Here is a 24,412-nt window from a genome sequence, read left to right on the forward strand (position 1 = left end):
CGTGCAGGACATGAACAGCTGTACAGTACTTGGCTGGTAGCCTCAGAGTTTATAGTCATGAGAGAAGAGAAGAGAAAGGAGGAAAAAACTCCTAAATAAGAAGGACTGGCACTGAACTGTTACTGAGAAACTGCAAATAGGATTGAATTATGGAAATGTCTCAGGCAAATATTTATTGCAGTAGCGAAGCTGCATTTCAGATTCACCAGGACAACAGTGAAATCATCAATGTCTAACAATACATAGATAAATTCTCCCTGTTTTGTGTGAAGGTTTAATAAATGGTCATTGTCTCACAGGCCATCTGTTCCACTCTTGATTTCAGATGTGTGTTGCAGGCACAACTGGTCTTTGACTGGAGTGTAACCAACACACATTGTGGAGAGGGACCTGGAGAGCACTCACTGTGCAGAAAGTGAAGGTGACTCTCAAGTCTGTTGTCACTATGTCACAGACCTCTTGTGCAGCGCCCTGCACAGCTGGAATCCATCAGTTTTCTTCTCTGTGGTCTTGCTTCATAACAGCAAGCTCAGGCTTTGGCCCATTTACCCAGCAATGCACAGTTCATTTATCTTTTTGTTACAGAAGCCTACAAGTGTCTTTCTGCAATTGTAGGTGCTGATGAACTGAATATGTCTTATTTGTTGAAGTCCACAATAATAAAGGCCATCCATTTGAACATGGAAATCTTTGTTGGAAGGCAATAGAATGAAGGCTGTACATGCCAAGATTGTAAGATATTCTTAGAAAAAGCTGCTTCATTTCTCAGCTGTCCATATACTGGAAGCAAGTTAACAATCACAAGAGAGATGAAGTTCAGTCATAAAATGTAATTTATCCAAGATATTAAATATACAGTCTTCTCTTACTGCAAGATTTATGGTTCTGTATTATTAAAGGGACAGTCTGTGCAAAAATGTCAGGAAAGGAGACCATTTACCTGACTATTTTATTGTAGTGAAACATCCATTCATGGATGATGTCCCTTAAGGAAGATGGCTTTATCTGTGCCAAAGCATTTCTGTGCATTGCTGCTCATCCTCAAGTCAGCAGAACTCCCTCAGAATTATTTGGGTTTGATAAGCTTGGAGCACAAATCCCTCCCTAGTGGCTTCTCAGTGTGGTACTGCAGCCTCTCTCCTTCCACACTACACATGAAGAGGGTTAAGCTAAGACAGGCTCATTAAATCTGTGTCATCTCATAAATTCATTAATGGAAAGGTCTTCCTGATACAGTATCAAATTTGATTAACTTTTTGGAGGTAGATGTGGGTAAAACAGTGCAATGTAACAGTGCAATATAAGAGTCTAGTTGCTCTGAAATACATTTAAAATGGAAAGTTTTGAAATTAAACATAAAAGTAAACAATGCAATCAGTACAGGAATTCTGGAGTACTCAATTTTTTGGTGTCTATAAAGAGTGCACATAGTGGGTTGTAGAATTGTGAGTGTCAAATGCCTACATCTGTTTGATGAGTTATAACAGGATGAAACTAAAAGTCTTGGCAGCTCAGAGCCAAGCAACTGGGTCTGCTGGCCTCTGGGAAAAAGCAGACAGCAGTCTGGGAGCAGAGTGTAAATGTATTAATAGATGTTTCTGTGAAAACTATCAGCAGGGCTGCTTCTAGTGAAGCTCAGACTTAAATAATCATTGTCTTAATTTCAAGGGTACCATTTTACTGTTTTCATACCTCTTGCAAGTCCTATTACTCCTGATGCCTGTACTCTATATAGCCTCAAAGGGAGTCAACAGAATTCCTCTTGGCAGTAGTGGCTTATCCAGTAGTTGCAGGAATGGAACAGAAAATTGTCTTGGAACACTTTAAACAGCAGATGGTGTATCTGCTTTTGTGCAGCACTTTTGAAATGCACCTTGGGAGCAAATTTCACTGTAGACATGGGTGATGCCTTAAATTCTGACACATTTTGAAATAATCAAGAGGAAGACTAAATCAAGGACTCAGAGAAATATGCATCAAGACAGGTCTAAGAGATGAAGTGGGACTTTTTAGCAGTTTATCACCATTGACTCTTCATGACCTTGAATGAGTCTAGTGAACTGCAATTACTAGACTATTTACTTAGAGTAAATGGTTTTTTAGCCAGCCTGTTGATGTTCAAAGAGAATGAGATAAAACAGGACAGTGATTTCTTTGGTGTTTTTTCCACTGCATTTTGTTTCTCAGAACTCTCAGGCCTGTGGTTCTCCATGCTCCCAGCAGAGCAGCCTTCATCAGTCAGCTCCAGGAGTGTGGAAAACCTTCATGTGTATAAGCTGGCACACACCTTCAGTGCTGTCCTCTGCCAGCTGCTTCTCTGCTGAAGTTTGTTGCTAAGTTAAGACAGAAGTAGCTTTGAAAAGAGTCCTTCAAGGAAAATTTCTTGACAGTACTTGACAGCACAACTTTTTCTTTTATGGAAACACTAAATGATTTTAGGGATAATGTCTGAGTTTACAGGCAAGACACGCCTGAGAGTACACAGTTATAAGGAGTGCTTCAGATTGCACTGCTAAGATACAGTCCCCATAAATGGTTTGTTTATTCTGTGGATAAAAATACACAATAGCTCTGCTTTTTTTCCCTTTTTTTTTCTTTTTTTCTTTTTTTTTCCAGAAAAGGAGTTTATTTTTTTAAAAGTCTATTTATTTTTAATGAAATTGTTTAATATTGCATCCCTGAAAAGCTAAAAACTCAGTGTGTTTTGGTTTGTTTGTTTTTATCTTCAGCACATAAAAGTTCTGGGCAATGGAGACAGGTAGCTTTTTTTTTTTTACTTCTTTGTATCTTAAAGTGGTGAGTGAGATGGGAAGATTACACAGTTCTCATTCTCCATGTCATTCTTCTTTTATCACAACAGCTTTAGCAATTCTGCTATTTAAAGAGAAGTAGGATATAACAAAGGAACTGCTTCATCTTCTAACTCATTGTCTAATACAATGCAATCAGCTGCCTGTATTTTAGAATTATGGGGTTTGTTTGATTCTTGAGTAGATTTCTTTCCTTCCTAAAATGGAAAACATTCTAGAACTGAACAAAGAAGCTATAAATACAATATAATGTGGAACTTAAAGGACTCAGGGCACTGTATGCCATCAAAATTAGTAGCTCTTTTAATCTAACAGCTGTGGCATTCTTTCCTTAATACTGGAGTCAGTATCACTAAGGTTTTTTCAAGGTATTGGGGGGCTGGCAGATGCAGGGCTTGCATTGCATCAGCTGACCATGGAGACACCAAGAGTTTCCATAGGTACTTGGACAAATTGGAGGTTGAGGAGGGACAGATGAATGATCTGTGTATCTGTCCTTCTAATTCCATTCCTAGAAGAAGAACAAATTTCTGCAGCTACAGGCCTTTTGAGTTGGTGTAGTGGTATTCAATGCATCACCATAGAGTTGACAGTTTCATAGGTAGGAGCACTGTGCAAAACATCCCCATGGCTTAGGTCTCAACTGCTAGGGCTACAGGATGGGGGATTCCAGATCCACATCACTTGGTGTGTTGCTCTGCAGTGGAAGGCATGGATGTCTGGTCTGTTTGAGGTCTGATTTTCACTTACTGATGTTAGCTTCAGAAAACTATGGGACAGAAAAGCATCAGGAGAGGATGAGAATTAATGTCTCTGCTTACTGGTCCTAATCAGAGTACAGTAGAACATGAATGGAGTATTTTGGGGAGTATCTGGGGAAAGTTCTCTTTTAGGCCTCACAGAAACTTCAGATCTGGTTTCCATCCTATCTTCTGCACTGTAAGCTGGTTGTGTAGTGCTTTCAGGCATGCTCTCTGGTGTTTGAAAGGAACCATTCATGCTGGTTTAATAGATATTCACCTCAGAGTCACCTGTTCTCAGACCTTCTGAAAGCAGTCTCTTCATCAGAGAACATCAGAGTATCCAAACCTGGCGAGATTACTTAGTGGGGCTAGAAATCACAGAGGAAAGATGACAAAAGCATGTCCCCTCAAACATTTTATTTGCTGTTTTCCTTGCTGGGTGGGGTGATGTTGAAAGTTTTAGCAAAAGATAAACAATGTAATTTTTAGAAATTTAAATGAAAATCAAAACTGTGCAGAGGTAATGCGGCATTCAGAAAGACTATAGGTGGCAGCATCATAATAAAATAGAGTTTATTTAATGTCATTAGTCAAAGAGAAATCAACCCTTAGTTTCTTCAACGGCATGTCAAAAACAAATATATAAGACAGTGTGAAACAAAAAGAGGAGATAAGAAACCTGGAGTTTATAATCATTTAAGCAAACAGTTAAAATGTGCCAATCAGTCTCAGTCTCTCACAATCATCTGTGTGATGTCACTTCTGTAAACATGAATGAACATGCAGACTTGCAGAGATCCTTCTCAATATCTTGCTTGGTGCATTCAAGCTCTTAGTGGTAGCTAAATTTTGCCACATGGGCACGTAATCCAAGCAAGAAAAAGAAAATGCTATTCTCATTAGGACTGTTGTGTGAGGATTTTAAAAAGGAGTATTTGAAGAAAGACAAGTTAGTGTACTTTATGAAGTGTCCTGTCCTAGGTGGCTAATGTCTTTGAGACATTGAAGGTGGATGAAGTAAAGGTTGATTTTTTAATGGAGAGGAGTACCCAACAGTCTATGAAAATGGAGCCCATTTCAGGTATTTTGGATGTAGTTTCCGAACATGAACACTTCTAAGTTAACTTTGAAAAAGAAATCTGTTTTTAAAATAAGGAGGACAACATTTTTTACTTTTGTCCCTCTTACTTGCCATTAAGGTTTATAGAAACTGTTAATGAGGAGCAGCTTCTTGTGCCAATCAGCTGTGTGCCATAATTTTCTCCTAGTATTGGTTTATAGGAGAAATGAGAATTTTTTTCCCCTGCAGCCCAGGGAGAGCTGTCAGACCCATTTGGCAGGGCACAGATTCAGTTTTTTTCTTGCACTAATGCATTCCCCTCGAATCACTCAGTCCAAAATTATCAAATTGAAGTCATAGGCTGTATCTGGTCCATGGGTTTCTTGCTCCTCAGCAGCCTGCTTTATAAAATACTGTAGAGCTTACTGCCCTCTAATATTGAATTATATATGTACTTCTCTCAAAAGTTATTTGATACAAAATCATGGGAGCACAAGTATAGATTTGTTTTTATTTAATCTTGTAGCCTAGCTCTTTTTCAAATCTTATTGTGAGATGAAGTATGGTGCAGACTGTAAACTCAGTTTGTTTAATTGCTGCTGGACCAACTGGTGAAGAGTGCCTTGCTTCTATATTGGTTTATTTTTTTAAAGTGAGGTGCTTGATGTACGTCAGTGTTTCAAACTGACTGTGCAGATTACAGAGTTCTGGGTGACTTGCATCAGTGAAAGGATGCTGGGGGAAAACAGTCATGTGTCACTGTGAAAATTATTTGTTCTTTCTAATGACTTAAGTTTCCCTTTTTTTGATTATGTCTACAAAACCTCTTTGACCAAATGAGAAACCAGTGTGAATTAAACTAATTAACTATTTCTGCCTGTCTTGTGTCTCACACTACCAGGTAGTGTTGAAATTTACCTGAGCAGCTTCCACGGGACTTCAATTTGTTTGCTCAGAGATAGACATGAAGCAAGGTTGCAAAGCTGAAATACACAGATGTTATTTTTTTTACCCAGCAGAGGGAGGAAAACACTTGCCTGTATTATTTCTTTCTTTCATAAGCCAGTGTAATGAATTAGAGACATTGTACTTTAATATAAAGAGATAACAAAGGGATCACAAAACAGAAGCGTTTAACATCTTCAGGGACAAATCCAAGTCAACTGCAACAGGAAGGAGACACCTAACCTCAAATTCTTGCTGTGCATCTTATTGGATAATGATTCCTATTCACTGCAAGAAGTGATGGCTCCCATCTCTATTTTTAGGTATTTAATGGCTGTAAAAACTTGACCCTCAATAACTATTTATCTCAAGAGTGGGTGCTTGTAGGGAGTACTTCTGAACTTGCAAGCACTGGCTGTGCCATGTCTGCAGACATGTCTGGGTAGTAGCTGTATGTGTGTCATTTTCACCCTTTTTCCTTGTTCACATACCCTGATTTCAAGGAAAGTAAATTTGGTTCTCTGAGCAGAGAAGGCAGCTGCCCTGTGCCTTGGACATGCTACAGACCTGAGCAATTCAGATAGGTGGACAGGGAACATGCATCTAAACCACTGAAGAGTGCAGGAAATGTTCCTGGGTCAGGCTGCCATTGATCTTGGGTTGTTGGAACAGCCCTGGACACAATCATGGTTGGATAGTCTGACGATGGTTTGCAGCAAGCACAGTGGATATAGTCAACCTCTTTTGAAGATCCTGAGAGTTTAGCAGTCTGGTTTCAAGCATTGTCCCCGGTGCCACAGAACAGTCCTGAGAGTGTTTCACTTACAAAAGCAGAGGCAGCCTGAGGCAGAGGTTCCTGGATATGGGCTAGGCTGCATCAAACACATCAAGCAAAGTGATTTTGTCCTTACTCTGGCAGGTGTCAGTTGGTGAGCATTTAGGTATATTGAAGGGGAGGGGAAATTGTGTCATCTGTTTTGATGATTTTTTTAAAGCGCAGTTCTATTTTCTGTGCTAGTCTGTGGACTTTTTATAGCATGGTATGAATGATTCGTGTTTGATCCCACAGCTAGAGAGAGCACTTCCAGTCTGTAGGGCAAAGGAGGTCATTTATGTGTTGCTGGGAAAGGCTGTGGGAGCAAATGCCAATTTTTTCAGAGTCACAGCTCACACTTCTCTTTACACTCTGGGGCTGGAGGTAAGGTCAGTGGGCAGCAGGGTGCCGGCAAGAGTAGGAGTTCACTGGAACAAATGAGTGTTCACCCAGCTAACACTTATTTCTGTCTTTTCTTTTGCTGTAAGATTACTCAAAGATGGTCTAGTACAACACTGTTCCAACAGCTGCTGTAAGCAGAAGATATTCTGGGTATAATCGGACTCTGTACACTGATGACTGATCACACAAATGTGATAAATTCTTATGACAGGATCTGTGGCTTTGAGATTCATTGTAGAAGCCAGATTGTGCCTTATTTGCTGTTAAGGCTTAATAGAATTGCCCATTGATTTCTCTGCAGCCACGTCCCCCAAGGGATTTATTCATTCAGGGATTAAAATTGTTCCACGGTTGTCTGATTTGTTTAAAGCTCATGCATTTCTCTTAATTGGAGACAGTGACCTCAAAAATAGCCAAAACCTTCCATTATCCTTATGTGGAAGAGAAAGGTGTACCAAAAAAAAAAAAAGTCATATTCTAATGAATGAAGGCTCCTACATTTCTACTTTTGTACCTTCCTACTTCTGCTTGCTTGAGTCAAAAATGACTTGAAATATCTGTCTGATGAATTTGTTTGGAGTGGAAGGAAGCCAAGAATTATTTTAACAAATGTTTTAGCTTGACACTGAGTATGGAGGCTTAGTTTGCCAAGCTGGAAAAGTGAATAACTAGGCAGTTTTTGTGAGGCTTATATAGGGTGTGGGTCATCTTGAATGTCAGTTCCAATCTGTGTTACATATTTGTAGAGGAGCATATATCGTGGATGAATTGACATGTTCTCATAAGTTTCGTGTTTCTCTGAAGCAGCAGATAAGTTTTGAGAAACTGTGGCACATAGTGCAGTCAGCAGAGAAGCTGAAAGGACTTCAGGAAATCAGCTCCTTCTATGTGCTGGACAAAATTTCTGAGGCACCCCCAAATGTGTGTGGAGGAGCGTCGTGTTGGGTGCCGTGATGGTGCGAAGGGAACGTGTCTGGTAAGCTGGGTGCAGAGTACAGTCAGGAGCATTATGGCTCCTGGGAAAACTGGCTGGAGCTCAGCACAGGAGAAGGGAGCCTGTGAGCACAGGGTCCTGTGGTTTGGTGGGCTGCAGAGCTGTTGTCCTGTCTGTGGCCTCTTGGCTGTAGAACAGGCTCTCTTGCTTCTCTTTCTTCTGTGCCAGTGTTATTTCTTCCCACAGCTGTGAAAGAAATCAACAAAAGCCACCTGAAAGTCGATCTGCTGCTGCTCCCACTTTTGCGCGGGCATTTGAGATCACAGTGTAGTGTATGTGAAAAGCCATACGTGGGCAAGACAGAACAAGGATCTGCTGCAAGGTCAGAATTGGGTTGTGTCCCTAGATTCACTTGAGATCTGAGGCTGTCAAAACTTAGGTCAAAACCAGGCTTTTAGCTAATGTTATTCTGATGATGAAGCCAGATCCAATCCTGGTAATTAAAAACAAAACCCCAAAAAAACCTTGATTCCATGGATGAAGGAGAATTCATTGAAGAGAAGGGAGGCTTCTCTGAGCATCACTCTCTACTTTGTTCTGCCCCCAGGGAAGTGGTGCTCTATTATTACCCCTTTTTAGGAATTTTTTTTCAATGACTATTCTTGCTTTCACTCAGACTTTCTGCAGCCTTCGCTGCTGTTTTCCCTGCAGAGTTTCTCCTTCCTTGCTTTCTTCTTTTGCAGAGAAACATCTCTGCCATACCAATACCTGCATTTGTGATAGCAATCTTCAGAGACACCTCTCTGCCCCAGAACGAGTTGCTCCTTTGGACTTGCCATGCATATATATATATATATATATAGATAATGATTCTGTTTCTTTCATTATGTCCTTGGATAAGGAAGGTCTGTTGCATTTTACTCTTGCTTTGAATTGCTTCAGTAATGCTTAAACCAGTTGCAACAAGGGGTTATTAACTTGAAATTTAACAGTGGAAGATGATAGGAGGAAAAGAAGTATATTTCTTTCCTAGAAGCAAGTGGAAATCATGGGTTTGTAATAATATACCAGTGCATATCTGATAATCCAGGGTCCCCAAGTGGGCTTCAACCCTTGAACAGGCAAAGTTTTATGACACTGAAGGTCAGTCCATTTCAGAAATACCTGAACTGAGTAAACAGTCTGGCTCCTCTGACATTTGCATTGAGTCTGCACTATACAGAAGGATAATAGTAGCTAGCCTGCTGTTTTGACAAAATTATGCTTTTAAAACTGGTTACCTGTGCTTGTGTAACTCAACACTGTTAGCATAAGCGTATGAGTGTTTTTATTTGGACTCTGATGGAATACTTTAAGGAAGTGCTGTCTCCTCTAGAGTAAAGAGGTTGTTTCCATGATCTTTCTCACAGTGAGAGGATGTTTTTAGCAATAGCTAATCCTGTGAATCTGATATGAAATGATTCTGTGAGCAGAGAGCACAGTAAATTGTCATGTATACACAACAATTTTTGGTCAGTTTTCTTGAAATATTGTCTGCAACTCTTGCAGTGAGCCTGGTGTCACAAGTTCCTTAGTCAAAGCAACATACTGACAATTAGAGTTTTAAATCAGATTCTTAGTTTTTACTTACATTGCTTCAACAGTCTGGTTTAGTAACCAGCTCAGCTGCTTTGCCTTCTTATTCTGAATGAAAGTCACAAGCTGTAGCTGAGTCACAAGACAAGAGGACCATGTGTGCAGATAGGTACATCTCAACCTCCTGCTGAGCTCCTAGGTACTTTGGGTCTGTGGATGGTGGTGTGAGAACCTCCAGCAAGGGCTTCTTGATTCTACCTCCACAAAACAAACTTGCAAATTCTGCTGAAAAGTATTTCATTGTTTTTTCAACCACATCTGCTCCTACACAGCACTGCACTTGTCAGCTGTATTTCCATCATATAGAGTCTCATTTCCTCCTAGCTTTTTGTATCTGACTAGTTGTTATTTTAATAGCCTCTGTTTCTGAAGCATGGGGCAAAATGAAAGTGACCAATCTAGTTTTATTCATTGTATTTATAAGTGATTACACCATTTTGTTTTCTCAGTCCAGTTTTTGGTATGGAATGTGGCTGGAATTTCCAATAGCACTGAGCATCATCCTAACTGTTTATTTGGCTGTTAGAATTAGACTGAAGCTGAGTGCTTATACTAGCTCAGCCCAAGAGTCTGCTGTGATGTTATTAAAACTTTTTACTCCCCAACAGTCTGTAAAGTTTGTAGTGATCTGGAGACAATATCTGCTTTAAAAATTTAGGGTAAGGAAGCGAAAGCCATTTGCTAGTGAAGGTAACAGTGCTACTGTGATAGGAACATGCAAATGATCTACTTACATGAGAAGGTTCATTATCAAAATAATCCTCAACTTTTAGCTAGCCTGTGTGATGTTTCCTATTACTCAGCCACTTTGCTTACGAAGAGGAAATTGCCAAATGCTGGGTGAGACCATTTCAGTTTTTAAATGTCTTAATTAATTATATTGGATGCGTAATGCCTGATAAGATGCTGTTTGTTAAACCATAACGCCCTGGCAATTTTGTGCAGACTGCTTGCAAAGAGCATTATTTACTTTGCTGAGTCAAAGCACAAGGCTGAGTGTGTCAGAACCAAAGTTCATTGGGGAGCTGTAACCAACCTGCCTCTTGTGTGTGGGGTGGACTCCAATTACACCATTCCAAGTTATTCATCCTTTTGTCCCCTCACTTGAAGGACCTAAAAGTTACACCACCTGCCAAAGCTATGAGTGACTGAATATAATGAAGGAAATTAATACAATTAATACAAGTATCGCTGTTGTCTCTAATAAAATATCACTGGCTTACAGTGAAAACCTAAAGGGAAGTTAATCAAGAAATAAAGACATTGTGTGCTGCATAAATCAATGCTGATTTCATGTAGCTGTAAAAATGAAGATGTAAATTGTTTACATGCAACTGTCAATTCTAAGACTTTGAAAACCAACTAAAATAGAAAATTACTTTTTCCTGGGCTTTTGTGTCATTGGAAAAAATAAAAGTTACTTAAGTCCCATTTTCTTAAAGGCATTGTAGAATTTTACATCTTATTCTAGATTAGGAAAGTAATTTGCTCTGCTGTGTAGTTATCAAATCAAATCATGCAATATTTAGTGACTAGATCACACCGAACTTATTTTAAAACAGATTATTTAAAAACATACCATGTAGTTAGTATAGCTTGGAAAGAGAAGACATATTTAAAAATAAGAAGGAACTTTTCTGCTTCTCTTTGGATGTTCAGATGACTTTCTGGGTATGTAAAGGCTTTGTTTTCCTCAATTTTCTTTCTATTTCCCCTTTCTTTTTGATATCAGTCTCTCTTGCCTCTAGTAAAACCCAAGAAAAACCTGGACACGAAATAAGCTGGAGAATTGGAATCACATATCTTAAACTAAAAATTGTCACAGGGGCAGGAGAATAAGAAAAGGAGATTATTAAAAGAAACTGTATTTGTAGAAATTTTTCATCCTTTTGCTTCAGAGGTTATGTACAGTAGCATGAAAGAGGGTGCCAATTTCTTCTCTTCTGTCTGACTTCTGCCTGGCAGTTCTGCATGCAGGCACCCAGAATCCAGGCCAGATGGGCTCAGCTCAGTGCTAGTGGTAGTGCTGCCCTCCTGCTCCAATGATGGCTGTAAGGAAATGGAGATAGATGGCAGTTCTGTGAGTGTTGTTTGAGGAACACAGGGCGCTTGGGAACGCAAGTGATTGCCCTTTGAATTATTTGAATCATGGTACATGTGTGAGAACACTGATATCACTTTGTGTTGCATGGAGTTTTGGCTTTTTAATTCTTCTGAAATTGCTCATGCTTCCTCTGGACATTGTCCTTCAATAGTAGTAGAACTTTTATGGCTAGTCATGAATCAGTAAAAATTGTAAAACCCAGCCTAGAGCTGATGCAGTTGTGTCATCATAAATGTATTCAGAGTGTACTCATACACACAGAGGGAAATGAGCTACACTGGTGCTTGGCAGTGCTAGGTTAGCAGTTGGACTTGATGGTCTTTAAGATGTTCTCCAGCCTAAATGGTTCTGTGATTGGTGCCTAAATGGTGGATGCTGAGAGCTGCATAGAAGGCCATTGTTTCTTTCTGTAGTCTTCACATCCCAACCAGCCTGTGTATGCCTTGGGTACTGTACTGTATTATGTGTATTATAATGGGCTGTTTCAAGGGCCACTGGGTGTGCTTGCATCAACTGCAGCCTAGGTGGAACAAGAGCTGTGAGCATGCAGAGACATGGACTGCAGTGCAGGCTAGACAAGCCCTCTGAGGACTGAAGGTGCTGTGTTGCTCTCTTTTCCTTGTTGCTCTTACAATACAGAGGTGCACATGTCCTCAGCCTAAATAATCTCACTAGATGGTGTGAGCTGTTTAGCCCTCAAAGGGGAAAAGAATTCTTTGTTCCCAATCTCACAGCTCCTTTTCTCAGGAGATCCTCTCTTAGTTACCATGGATATGTAAACTGGTGGTACAGTCTTCCCATCCTTTATTCATACACCTACTAACATCTGCACCAGTGCAGCTTTCAAATATAGGCCTGGCTTGTGCTGGATCTGGCTAAATCTGGAGCTGTTTTACACATTTCTTCGACACATTGGTTTTGGCTGGTCGTTCTACCTTTTTGAGCAGATGTAACATTTCATAACTTGTCACTGAATTTTTATCCTTCCATTCATGATGGTGACAACCATAAATCTGATTGTAAACCACCAATGTGAAGCATATAAAGCAGCTTGGGAATTTCAAGAAATCTGTTTCTCAGCACCCCTCCCTTGAACATTGGGTGGTGTACAAAGTATGAGGTTACATGGAGACCTGGAGCAGGTGGGTCAATTCCATACAGTTCAGCAGCAAAGGAATTTGCATTGCAAAAGAATTTATGCATCTTATTCTTCAGTGGCACTCAAGCCTAATTGCACTTGATTTGACATTAACTGGCTAATTAAGGAATCTTTCTTTAGGCTTCAATGGACATTGGGTCAGAGCTGCTGAGACCAAGGGCACTGAACCACCTGGTTAGGTTTATTACCTTCATAACTTGGTAGGAAGCTCTGGAAAACTAGGACCAGCTCTGTAGTATGAGCATTTATCTAAACATTAAGAGATAAAGACACTGCAAACGTGACACTGTTCCCACTTACTGACCATGTAATGCAGGGAGAAAGTGGAGAGTAGACAGGCTGCTGGCTGTCAGCTGAGCCACAGGGGAAACAGAAAAAGACAAGTGTGTTTGCAAATTTAAATATACAGAGAAGCATTGAAGTAGGAGTTGTCAAGTTTTTGTTCACTTAGACTGTTTGGATAAGCTGTTGGTCTTTTGTGGCATTCAGACGTGAAATACAGTTAATATCTTTTCATGACATTTTTTCTGTCTTTACCTATAAAAGAAGGCCACAATAGTAATGAGAGAATTAGCAAATGTGTGTGTTGAGAGTGTTGCTGTGGCTGTGATTTTTCCAGAGCCATGTGAGATCTTCTCAAGTATGAATAGAATCAAGGTTTTTACTGCTCTTATTATTTAATTTTATTCTTACAGTATTCAAAGGACTCAACCAGCACAAGAAGCTATTGTGCTTGGAACTGTGCAAACACTCAAGACAGAATAGTCTCTAAAAAATTCTGAGTTTAATGCAACAAGACAGGTAAAACATGCGCATTCAGGCAGCTCCATAATACCTTGCTGCTAGGCATTTAGGTGGGGTCATAACAAGATTTTTGTCACCTTGCCCTTCCTCCTCCTCCTATGCAGCTTCTGTCCTGCTCCTGACACACTTCCCAGCCAGCTGCTATTGCAGTTTTGCAAGGTCTTGCTCTGGCACTGCCCCTGTAGCGGGCCCAGGGTGGGCAACCTGCAGGATGCAGGCATGGTCCCATATCCAAATCAGTTATTTCAAGAGTCCTCATACATTTTCACTGAAAAGAGCGAGACAGTTGCTGAAGACTCTGGAAAATGATTTGAAGTTCCAAGTCAAGCTTTTTCCCCCACAGCATTTGTTTCTTTTGGAAGTCCACATGCAATTCTCTGCACTTAGCTGCTGCACAACTTGATGTCTTCTCTTTGTACCAGAACACACACAGCCAGCTGCTGGGACTGCAAATCCTGCTTCCAAGAAATAGCTGCAACACAGACCACTTTCCATCACTGAACATGGCTCACAGTTCTTCTTGGTACCTGTCTTTGCTCTGGCTTTGTACTTTGTTCCCTCTTAAAAACTTTGCTCCTACGCTAATGGCACACAGAGGGGCAAGGAGAAAATTCCTGTTGGTGGAGCAAGGCATTACCCAGATCTGCCAGTCTGCCTGCCATACTATTTTGGATGCCAAGTTGACAGCAAGAATGAATTTATGCCATGAGATTGAAAAGGAAGTGTATCATTCAGCTGTTTGGATCAGCAGATGGCAAATGTAAAGGAAAAAAATCAATCTAAGAACCAATTCAGAGAACAGACATTAAATAAAACCATCTGGCAAACATATGAAGGGAGAGAAGATGATGAGACAAAGTTCTGCTTTAAATATCTGCTCACATTGAGAGGAGGTTGGTGGGAACTCATTCCATGGGAGAGCAGGCTTTGAGCCTATAAGGAGTCCTGTGTAGTGTCAATGCCTGTGGCACTGTTGAGGATTTATAAGGACCCTAAACTATCAAGCCTAAGCAGCAGCATTCCTGCCTGTGTAAGGTCCTGGTGATACCACAGAACAGTGAATACAGAACTGCTTGATCCCCCATGATGGGATTGAAAACACCACACCTAGGAAACTCATTTGTAGAAAGAGACTAGAAAGATAAGCATGGAAGTAAGCAAAGAGGGTGATCTAATATTAGTTGTGGAAGTCCCATCCTTGGAAGTGTTCAAGGCCAAGTTGGGTGGGGCTTTGAGCAGCCTGATCTAGCGGAAGGTGCCCCTGCCCATGGCAGGGGGTTTGGAACTAGATGATCTTTACAGTCCCTTCCAGCCCAAACCATTCTATCATTCTATGATATCACAAATTCTGAAAGACACTGATAAATCTATGCCAATGCCGTGGCATTTTGTTACTTGGACCTACTACATTAATTCCCAGAGAAGAAAGATATTTGTGGCTTTGCACTTAGGCTTTTATGTAAAATTTCAAAACAGACATTGTCCCTTGAAAAGGGAATTGGTATCTTACATAAGTGCCCAGCCTTTCTTTTGGAAACTTGCTCTCAGGGAATGTGATTTCAGAGCCCAGAAGTCTAGCAGATGTTATTACTATTTCTATTTTACAGGTCAGTGCTTTTGGTTTTTATGCTCTGAGAAATGCCTACAGCTGCTAGCCTGTCTTTTATGTTATAAAAACAAGTCAATTCAGTATCGTATTCTTAATTTGTACATGATTTTTTCTTTTTCTGGTAAAATGGGGATACTGTTGAACATTGCAAAAACATCTAGTAGCCAACAGTTTTGTTAGCAGACTGTGTCATCTTATTTCCATGAAGGGCAACAGTGGATAATTGTGCAGTGAATTTTGTCCTTGATATCCAGGCCCGTGGCATTAAACAGAACAAATAATCCCACCACTTAACTGCAGTAAAGGAAAAATATTTCAGTATTGTAACCTAAGTTTTTAATGCCTCTGTTGATAATAAGGTTCACATGAATGATGATGTTGTAGGAGTATTTTGTGCATTAACTGTTGTTTTCAGACTTTACATGGGAAAAAGTTGCCAACTCTCACTGAACAAAATTTTCAAATAGCTATTTTCTTTCCATTTCATCTGTGTTGTTACTGATTCGTTGCCGTATCTGAGAAAGTTTTCTTTAGTTTCTCTCAGTGTCTAATAGCCAGACTAACAAAAAGGCAGTATTTCTGTCCCTCTGCTCAGATGAATAATTCATTGCCCTGCATTTTCTTGTGTCGAGTAAATTTCAACTCTTGCTTTTGTAAAGATGGTTTATGAGAGGTCCTGGACACACAGAAATTAATTGCTGCCTTCAGGCATGTCATTATCTTTGCTGAGAGGGAAGTAGCAGTTTATTTCTGTTAAATTTTGGTTAAAGAATTTACTATGCAGAGTGTTAGAGGGATGGTATCCTTTAATTGAAGTTGGAGTTTGGCAGGTTTTTTCAGTGCTGTTCTGCTGCTGTTCCCCCCAGCTCAGCTGAACAATGGGCTGGAGAGATGCTGGCAGTGTTGCTTGGTTACAATTCAGCAGCGTGAATCAGTGCTCCACGCAGCTCCTTCTGCGCCCAACAACACGGACACTTCTCGGCACTGTGTCACTGATGTCAGGGAGATGTGAGCAGATTAGGGACCATCTCAATTACTGTGACACTACACCTTTGCAGAGGGATTTGGACAGCTGTGTTTGACTTTCAGGGGTTGAAGTCCGGCAATTTGGAGCTGTCTGTTTTACATGGCTTTACAAGTATGTAGCCAAGTAAAGCGAATTTTTAACAGTGAGTTTTGTTGCAAGGTGTGTTTGACAAGTTTGGTACTTTGGCATCCTTCTGTATTCATCAAGGAGATTAAATCCTTCATTAAGTATGTTCCTCTGGAATAGACATGCCATTTGTTGAAGCCTGCCTGCAGGCAAAGTGAAACATGTAAGAGGAACTGCTACCTTCCTCTTATTGCATTTGACCAACTCTTAAGCTGGCATAAAATGAAGCTGGTGGAGTTATGCCAGTTTAGACAATAGCAAGATGTGACAGGTTATTTTTAACACCGTGGAGTGAATTTTCTCTACCCCACTTAAATCCATTTTACTACTTACCTGTTCTTGCTGTTTAAGACATGACTGGAGGAAATGTTAGAAGAGAGGAGAGGTCCTCAGTTTGTGCTTTCCATGGAATCAGCCTTTCCCACAGCATTGTTTCCATCTACATATTTTTTCTAACTTTTACATGAATTCTGAAATTATTTTCTTCTTCCTCTCTCTTTTGGGCTCAGCAGTTCTCCATTTCTTCTCAAATCTACCATGCTTGTGTCTTTTTATTTCTCTCTGCCTCCACTAAGGACCTCACTAGTAAAAGCTTATATTTGCCACACCTTTGATCTTGCCAAGTTTTCTCTAATATCTGCTATTTAATGCAGCTTGTTGCATGGCTGAACATTAAGACCATTTGGAAAAATCTGTAGGAAAAAATGCACTGAAGTGCCGTGCACTTGACTTGGCTTGCAAAAGCTGAATCGATAATAAAATATTAGTCTAGAGCTATCTAAAACACTAATATTTATATGAGTAAATTCTCTGCACTGTTTTGCCTCCTGGTGATGGTATCTGTAAGATGGCCTTTCATCAGAAGATTGTTTCAGAGTATCTGCACTGCTTAAAAATCAGTTGCACTGCACAAAGCTGTGATTTCTGATTTGTGCTGTGTTGTTACACAATCAGTTTTTCTTTGGCAGCAGATGAGCATATATTTAATATCTTAAATTTTCAGTATGTTTCCTCCAAATGCCTATTGGTTATCCACAGGGATTTTTATATTTTTATATTTAAAACCTGGATTAATTTAACCCTGCTGAATTCAGACTGTGGAATTCGTAAGTATTATGTTTGGAAATTTAAGTGCTTATGGGATAGGACTTAACTCTGACCTCTTCCTGTTTCTACAATAAAATAAGAAAGGGAAATGAACAAAATAACTTTAATTTTCCTATTAATATGATGAGCTTTGGCTCCTGTTCAGAAAGGTACTTGAAGCACCATAATACTCATCTTTTGGGCAGTTATATTTGCTGCAGGGATAGACTGATTCCCTGGATAAATAGGCACGTTTATGGGGTGGGAGAGGTCTGAAGCATGGCTAAGAGACTGCTTCCTGACCTCAGGCCTGTGCTGAACACAGATTTATAGGGCCACTGGAGCTGGCTGCAGTGAAAGGAGAGCCTTTTTGGGGACACACTGCATGCATGAGGAGTAAGCACCAGGTGTACCATTGCACATCTGAGCAGGGCTGGCGTTCTGCAATGGCACTTGTGTGCCCTTCCCTTCCATTAAAGCATTGCTTTGTTTCTGCCACCTAGAAGGCTATTGTGGAGTAATTCCTTCCAAGGTCATAGCTGGGCTTCTCTAGACATGACAGGCCAGTTCCCCTGTCCCCTGAGACCCTTCTTTAGGAGAGCAGTTGCCTGCATGGTGGCTGTGTGGTAGGGACACCCGCTGCAAACAGAGATAGGTACACCCACTGCAAACTCATGTAGAGATATGGAAGCTACTGCCCTGGCTGAGCTGGAGTATGAGCTGAATATCCTCACAGATATTCCTGTCTGGGACTGGCAGAATCTACTTGAGCAACGAGGGAGCTGCCCACGTGTGAGAATGTGCTCAGATGTGATGGAGAAGCAGCCGGCTGGAATGAAAGGACTTGTTTCTGCACTGATACCCCTCAGCCCTCCCAGCCTCATGGGCCCCTCCAGCCTGTGGGAGCCTTGTCACATGTGGGGTGCACAGCACGGCTTTCATGCCATTTTTGCCAAGAAGTTCCTTGGAGCCAGTAGAAAGCAAACAGGCATCTTTTCCAGATAGTTGGGTCTTTGGCATTCGTGTTATGCTGCATATGAGGAGGCATTAATTCCTTTTGCTCTACAGGATGATAGGGCTGGGTATACCCCATCCAAGGGACTCAGAGGCACTTTAGCTCTTCAGGTCTGGCTCAGCATTTACTTTTAATCTTTTAGAAAATACATCCTGAGGAATTTGCAAGCTAAATAGAGTAAATAATACAATGACATGGGAATAACTTAAAATATTTACATGGCCAGAAAATGCAGAGTTCTTGTGTCATCATAAACTTCTCTGATTTGCTTCCTTTCAGTTTCCTATGTTGAGTTTTTGGCTTTAGATTATGCGTCATAGTGTTGTGTATGGGATAACATTTTTTTTTGTTTTTATATGCTTAATATTTTCTCATTGCATTTGTTAATGATGAAGCTGTGCCTATGGTAGGTGGTTTCTTCTGCTTTATTTAATGACCAGATTTGAAATAGATCTTATTTTAAGGTTAAAAATTTTCTGGTTTCATTGGCATGAAGAGCAGAAAATGTTACCCTCCATTTTTGTGTGTGTATTTCCTATTTTCACAACAGGTGCCTTTTTATCATAAAAATAGCTCAGCACCTGTTCCTTTGTCCTGGGTGCCACGCAGTGGCCTTTACAAAGCCAGGAGTAACTTTTGGCATGGCCCTCCCTTTGCAGGAAGGACCCAGCTAAGCTTCCTGAGTAACATCAGCCTCTGCTAAGAATTCAGGTCAGGATCTCCCTGCTTGTTACCTAGCAACTGGGGGATACTGGTGCTTTTTGCTCTGACCGACTCCTTCCGCGTGAGATCCAGGGATCACTTGGGGAAGGATCAGGGCAGTGCTCATAACTCATGCTCTGGGAAGGCAGGGTAGCCCCATGCTGGCTCTCTGACGAGGCATAGGATGCACTGTCCAAGCTGAACGGAATTGAGACTTTCAGAATTCTCTGCACAAACTTGAAAGTGCCTCTGCTGGTTTTGCTACCACTTAAATGTCTGGCAAGGTGACAGATCCCTTCTGAAACACCAGTAGCCTTTTGTGGTGTGTTGAATCTGACAAACAGGAACCTACGCAGGTAAGCAGCCTGAAGAAAGTTTATGTCTGAGGTACTTTAAGGGTTCTTTTCCTCCAGGTGAAATGTATTTCTTGGTTACACAGGTGCACAACATTCACTTCTGGGACTATTGACCTGTCTTTGTACTTATTAAAGTTTCATTGGATGGTAAGTAAAAAAGTTTAGTAGAAAGATGAACTGTCCTCCCTTGTTTTTTGTGGTGTGTGTTTATATATAAATTGCTGAAAACAACCTTTAAACTTTTCTGGTTAATTTATTGTAGAACTGGCTAATGAAAAATCTTTAAGCGATCAAGAGTTATTGGTTGCCATGCTCTCACTGCAACTCACTGCTGGTAGCATATTTGCAAAATAGAAAGCAGCAAGTCCCTCTGGCTGTGTATTGTTTGCAGAGGCCAGCAATCATTGCCTCTGGTTAGTAACACAATGGGATTTTGTTTCCCTGTGGTAGATTACAAGCAGAAACCGTTTGTCAAATGTAAAAATTAGAGCGATGTGCCATTCTAAGAAAAATACTTGCAAACAAAAAAAAGTGTCCCTTGTGTTGTAGCTTCTCTTCTCACAAATAGTAGAGATGGTGGGAATCAAACCAGAGTATGTTCATATCTAGTGCTGGTACAGGGCTGGCACAGTAGTTTCCTGAAGGACCACTCTTAACAGAAAATACAGTTTTCATGTTTTGAAAAACATGGAAATTAATGTTTCCAGGTACATACAAACTGTTTAACTTGCCTTTTTCATAAGTCTATAAGCAGCACATTCCATCTCTTCAGAAATATGAATTGATACAGATCAAATTGACTTGAGCAAAGGCATGCCTAGTGACATCAGCCAAAGATCTGGCTGCACATCTCTGGGGCAGGTGCACTCTAAGCATGTTTATATGATTTTTGCACAGAAGGTTGTAGTGGTGGATTCTGAATAGGGACATAAAAGACCAGATTATTTTTAAGCAATATATTTTAATTATTTCTAATATGGTGCTGTTTAATTTGCATGCTGACTCTAAGGCATTCAGAAGCTGATTTCTTCAGAGAGACTAAGTGCAGCTTCAATTGATATTTTCCACATTTAGTATTCAGAAAAACAATTCCTGGAGTCTCATGTTGCATACCTGATACAGCAGCTGCTTTTTAAGTGTGCATGTCCAATTCGGTATCTGAGACTTTTTGTCTCTATCATACTTCTGGGAGTGCTCATGCATTCATTCCTAGGACTTGCAGGCTGTGTGTCCACATAAGAAGAGTGAAAAAATATATACCAGGTCAGTATCCTCATGCAGTTCACCATGTCCTTTATTACAAAAAAGCTCTCCCAAGTGTGTAACTTCATACTACTGTCTGATTAGGGGATGTAGGACAGAGTAGGAAAAATATCTGTTTGAGGAGGTGCTTCACATTTCATTTAATTGTTCTGGTCTCTAGGTCAACAACTTTCAGGAGGCAGTTAACAGCACAAACCTCTTCAGTAGCTTAGATCTAGCTCTCAGTAAAATAGCACCCTCAGAGCACAGCGTGGGACCTGAGAGATTAGGTGACCCAGCACCTCCTGATCTCTTCTCTGTTCACAAAGCCTGGTAGTGTCCTCTGAGTAGTGCTCTTCTGGCAGAGCTAGGAGCTCTGCTAGATATCTCATTCCCTACCCATTGCTGTGACTCACAAATATTTTTAAAATGTTTAAAAAAAGCAGACCCTTAAGCAAAGAGGATCAGAATTTCTTCAGGCTTGAGCTAGTATATTTGCCAACTGCATGTAAAAGGCTAAATATTTTCCCATTATACCTACACCAGAGACACTCTGTAGATACACAGATGGCTGGGCCCTTGCAAATTCAGCCAAGGGAGCGTATGTTGGCACTTCAGGGTTTGAAAAGAAGCTGGAATGGGTCCTGTAGTCTGGTATTGGCAGTCAGCAGCAGCATCTGAGTGGTTGGACCTAGGATAGAGCCAAGGCTGGAAAGGTTATTGCAACACTGGCCTTGCATGAACAGTATTTCTTGATAGTAAATAGCTCAAACATGTACTTGGACTCTTCAGTAGTCAAGAGGAGGCAGGTGAATGCTTTCTCTCTATTTGTCTGTCAACATGTGCAAGCCTAACTGGGAGCTGGGAAGCTTAAATCCAAGAGTTATCTTTGTGTCATTTAGCTATAGAGGCTGCCTGGGACCCAGTGTCTGGTTCTGGGCATCTGGCTGCCAGAAGGGGTGAGCTTGGAGTAGGGCAGGTGCAGGGAAGAGTTAGTAAAATGTCAGGATAATGGAGAGCTTCTATCTGTGAGGAAATTGGGATGCCATGACTTATTTGGCTTTGCAGATGAAGACTGAAAGGGGAGATAGACATCTTCTCTAAATACCTGTGGCAAAAGAAAAAGGCTCCTTCAAGGAAAGTATTACATTAGCACAAAACCAAACAGGTATACACTGGTCATTTAGTCTGGGATTTTCTAACCATCAGAGTTACCAAATTCTGGAATAGCATTTGAATAATTTTCAAAATAAGACTTTAATCAGCCTGTGAACGGCTTATATTGAGTGTTTGCTTGCACTGAATGCTCAGGAAATTTGCTCTGATAGTATGTTCCCAAATTTAATTCTGAAACACCTATATGAAACTCAAAGGTATAAGTGTATCAAAACATTCCTCAGGATTTTCTTAAGGAGTTTTCACCACGTGACAGAACTGAAAAAGTCCAGGCAATGCATGGAGCTCCTGCAATGAGAAGGACCTGATAGGTGGGATGCATCTGATAGTGATAGGTCTTGCAAAACCACAGAGCTAAAGAGCGTTTGTTTGCAAAATGACTCATCTGACTTTGGACCTACCCAAGGGACCAGCAAAGGCCAAGAAGTGCTGGGACCCTTCTAAGATGTTGTGGGATTGATTGTTTTGGACTTGAGTTTCTGATTTGTTACTGTAACTAGCTCCACACACATGGAATTTTCACCTACCTCCCTGGGAAAGCAAGCAAAACACAGCAGTTTGAGCAGGGAGTTCCTTCCAAGGAGTTCCTTCCCTAGGCATGGTACACACCTTCAGGGGTGACCCTGGAGGTCTGTGCCATGCCCGAGAGACAAGTTGTTCCTGACCGAAACCACTTTGGTGGCTTCACTCTGCATCACCTGCCTTGGTAGGAATTATTGCAGACCCACAGGAGGTGGGAGAGAAGCCCACACAAGGAGGGTTTCCTATGCACAGCTTTGCTTTTTGAGTTTTGATTAGGAATATTGCTCTGCCACACTCTCTCCCAATGGTGTCCCTTTTGCTGCCCATGGGGATATTGTCTGCTTCTCTTTTTCTCTTTCTACATCTGGGTTCTTTCTAGCATATGAATGTCAATGGCATTTAATTTATGAATGCTGCAGTACATTTTGTTGTGCTTATTTAAATAAGGCAGAGATCAAGCATTGTACAGTCACATCACAAGGTGATGGCAGATGAGTGCTCTTTATGTCATGCTGGATTTCTGCTGCACACTTGCATTTATATTTGCCAAATTACAGGCAGGAAATTTTTGAATTAATGACAAATATTTCCCAACAGTAGTTACTTAAGTGCCTGCACATGTTAAATTAACCATAATAATCTTGTCATAGTCGTGAATTAATAACCTGCGTCTCACTGGGCTTTTGAGAATTGAAGTAAAACATTTGTGGTACATTCAGAAAAGGGAGCCTGGGGATAAATGGGATGTCTCCAAATGGCTTTACATTCCAGTCCCCACCATCCTATTCCCCTTGCCAAGTAAGCCCCAAAGGCTATACAGGAACCTGAAAATTAGGTTTAGAAGGGGCAGAAAGGAAGAGATCTCCTCTGCAGAGGAGTGTCTCTTTCAGGTGAAGGGATTTAGATTTATTCATTCCTGAAATGTCTTCCTCTCTCCATTGCTGAGAGCGAGGTGCTGCCAGAGGCAAGTGTGCACACAAGAGATTTCTGACAGAGATCTTAAGCAGTGAGGAGTTTAACAAGGAAGGTGTTTATCATGTCAGAGGGGGATGGGAAGAACTTCTGTCCCAGTGGCAGAAAGGAGAAGAGGCTGGGGGCAAGTGGGAAGAGGGAGACATTTCTCACAGGGTATTCCCCATCTGTGGTTCATGGAACCCCTTCCAGTGGGGACCTGGGGAGCACAATCACGTTCCCTTTGCCTCCTGAGTTCCAGTACCCCACAAGGTGCCAGGGGGATCTGGGCCCTAGGCCAGAGAGGGCACCTCAGTCTATGCTGCGCTGGACCAAGGGACCGGCCTGGAGCTGAGCATCATTTCTGCATGACAGGCTTGCTCTGGTCCCTGCTCTGGGACTAACAACTTGAAAAACATCAGGAGAAGCATGGAACCTCTCTTGTGAGGAGAGGCTGCAGGGGCTGGGCCTGTTTAGTCTAGAGAAGAAAGGACTGAGAGGAGATCTTATTAATGGATATAAATGTCTAAAGGATATAAAAGGCAGGTGTCAGGAGGATGGTGCCAGACTCTTTCCAGTGGTGTCCAGTGACAGGATGAGAACAAAGGCTATAAACTAAAACACAAGAAGTTTTACCTCAATATGAAGAACTTCTTTATGTATGAGGTTGACAGTGCAATGGAACAGGTTGCCCAGGGAGGCTGTGGAATTTCTCTCTCTGGAGACATTTAAAAACCCACTGCACATATTCCTCTGTCACCTGCTCCAGGTGACCCTACCTTGGCAGGGGGCTTGGGCCAGATGATCTCCAGGGCTCCCTCACAACCCTAACAATTCTGTGATTCTGTGCAATGCTTTCTACTTCCCAGTCCAAGGGAATGAGTGGGCTTGGGCAGGTGGCACACTAGAGACTTGCCTCTGGATTTCTGACAAGCTGGCAGTAAAAACTATTAGGCTGCATTCAGGGTTTTGACTTTCAAAAGTCTGCAAGTCTGAAGCAGCAGCTGGAGGTGATACATATAGAATGGCTCACCAGAGGTTATATTTGCTGAGATTATTGCTGCAGGGAAGGAGTGAACAAGAAAACAAGAATCTGAGCTAGTGGCAGTTATTTCCATTTGCTCATATCTTTGCTTTGGAGCACAGTGTGGTTTGGAGCATGGACCTGCAAGTAAATGAGATAAGAGCTA

The 24,412-nt window shown here is 41.2% G+C and overlaps 1 protein-coding gene across 5 annotated transcripts in view; it reads left to right on the plus strand.

Moving 5' to 3' along the window:
• Positions 1-24,412, plus strand: part of CRACDL (CRACD like) — a 62,913-nt gene that overhangs the window by 2,282 nt on the left and 36,219 nt on the right. For 3 of the 5 annotated variants that reach the window (XM_058042967.1, XM_058042989.1, XM_058042995.1), the window contains exons 1-2: positions 19,080-19,331; positions 19,415-19,478. The exons of 1 other annotated variant lie outside the window; for it this stretch is intronic. The gene's annotated coding sequence lies outside the window, so the exon portion shown is untranslated. Of the gene's footprint in view, positions 1-19,079; positions 19,332-19,414; positions 19,479-24,412 lie in introns of those variants that run through there. One more of the 5 variants, XM_058042974.1, reaches the window with a different exon arrangement.

Source organism: Melospiza georgiana, chromosome 2, assembly GCF_028018845.1.
Source record: "Melospiza georgiana isolate bMelGeo1 chromosome 2, bMelGeo1.pri, whole genome shotgun sequence".
Taxonomy (NCBI): domain Eukaryota; kingdom Metazoa; phylum Chordata; class Aves; order Passeriformes; family Passerellidae; genus Melospiza; species Melospiza georgiana.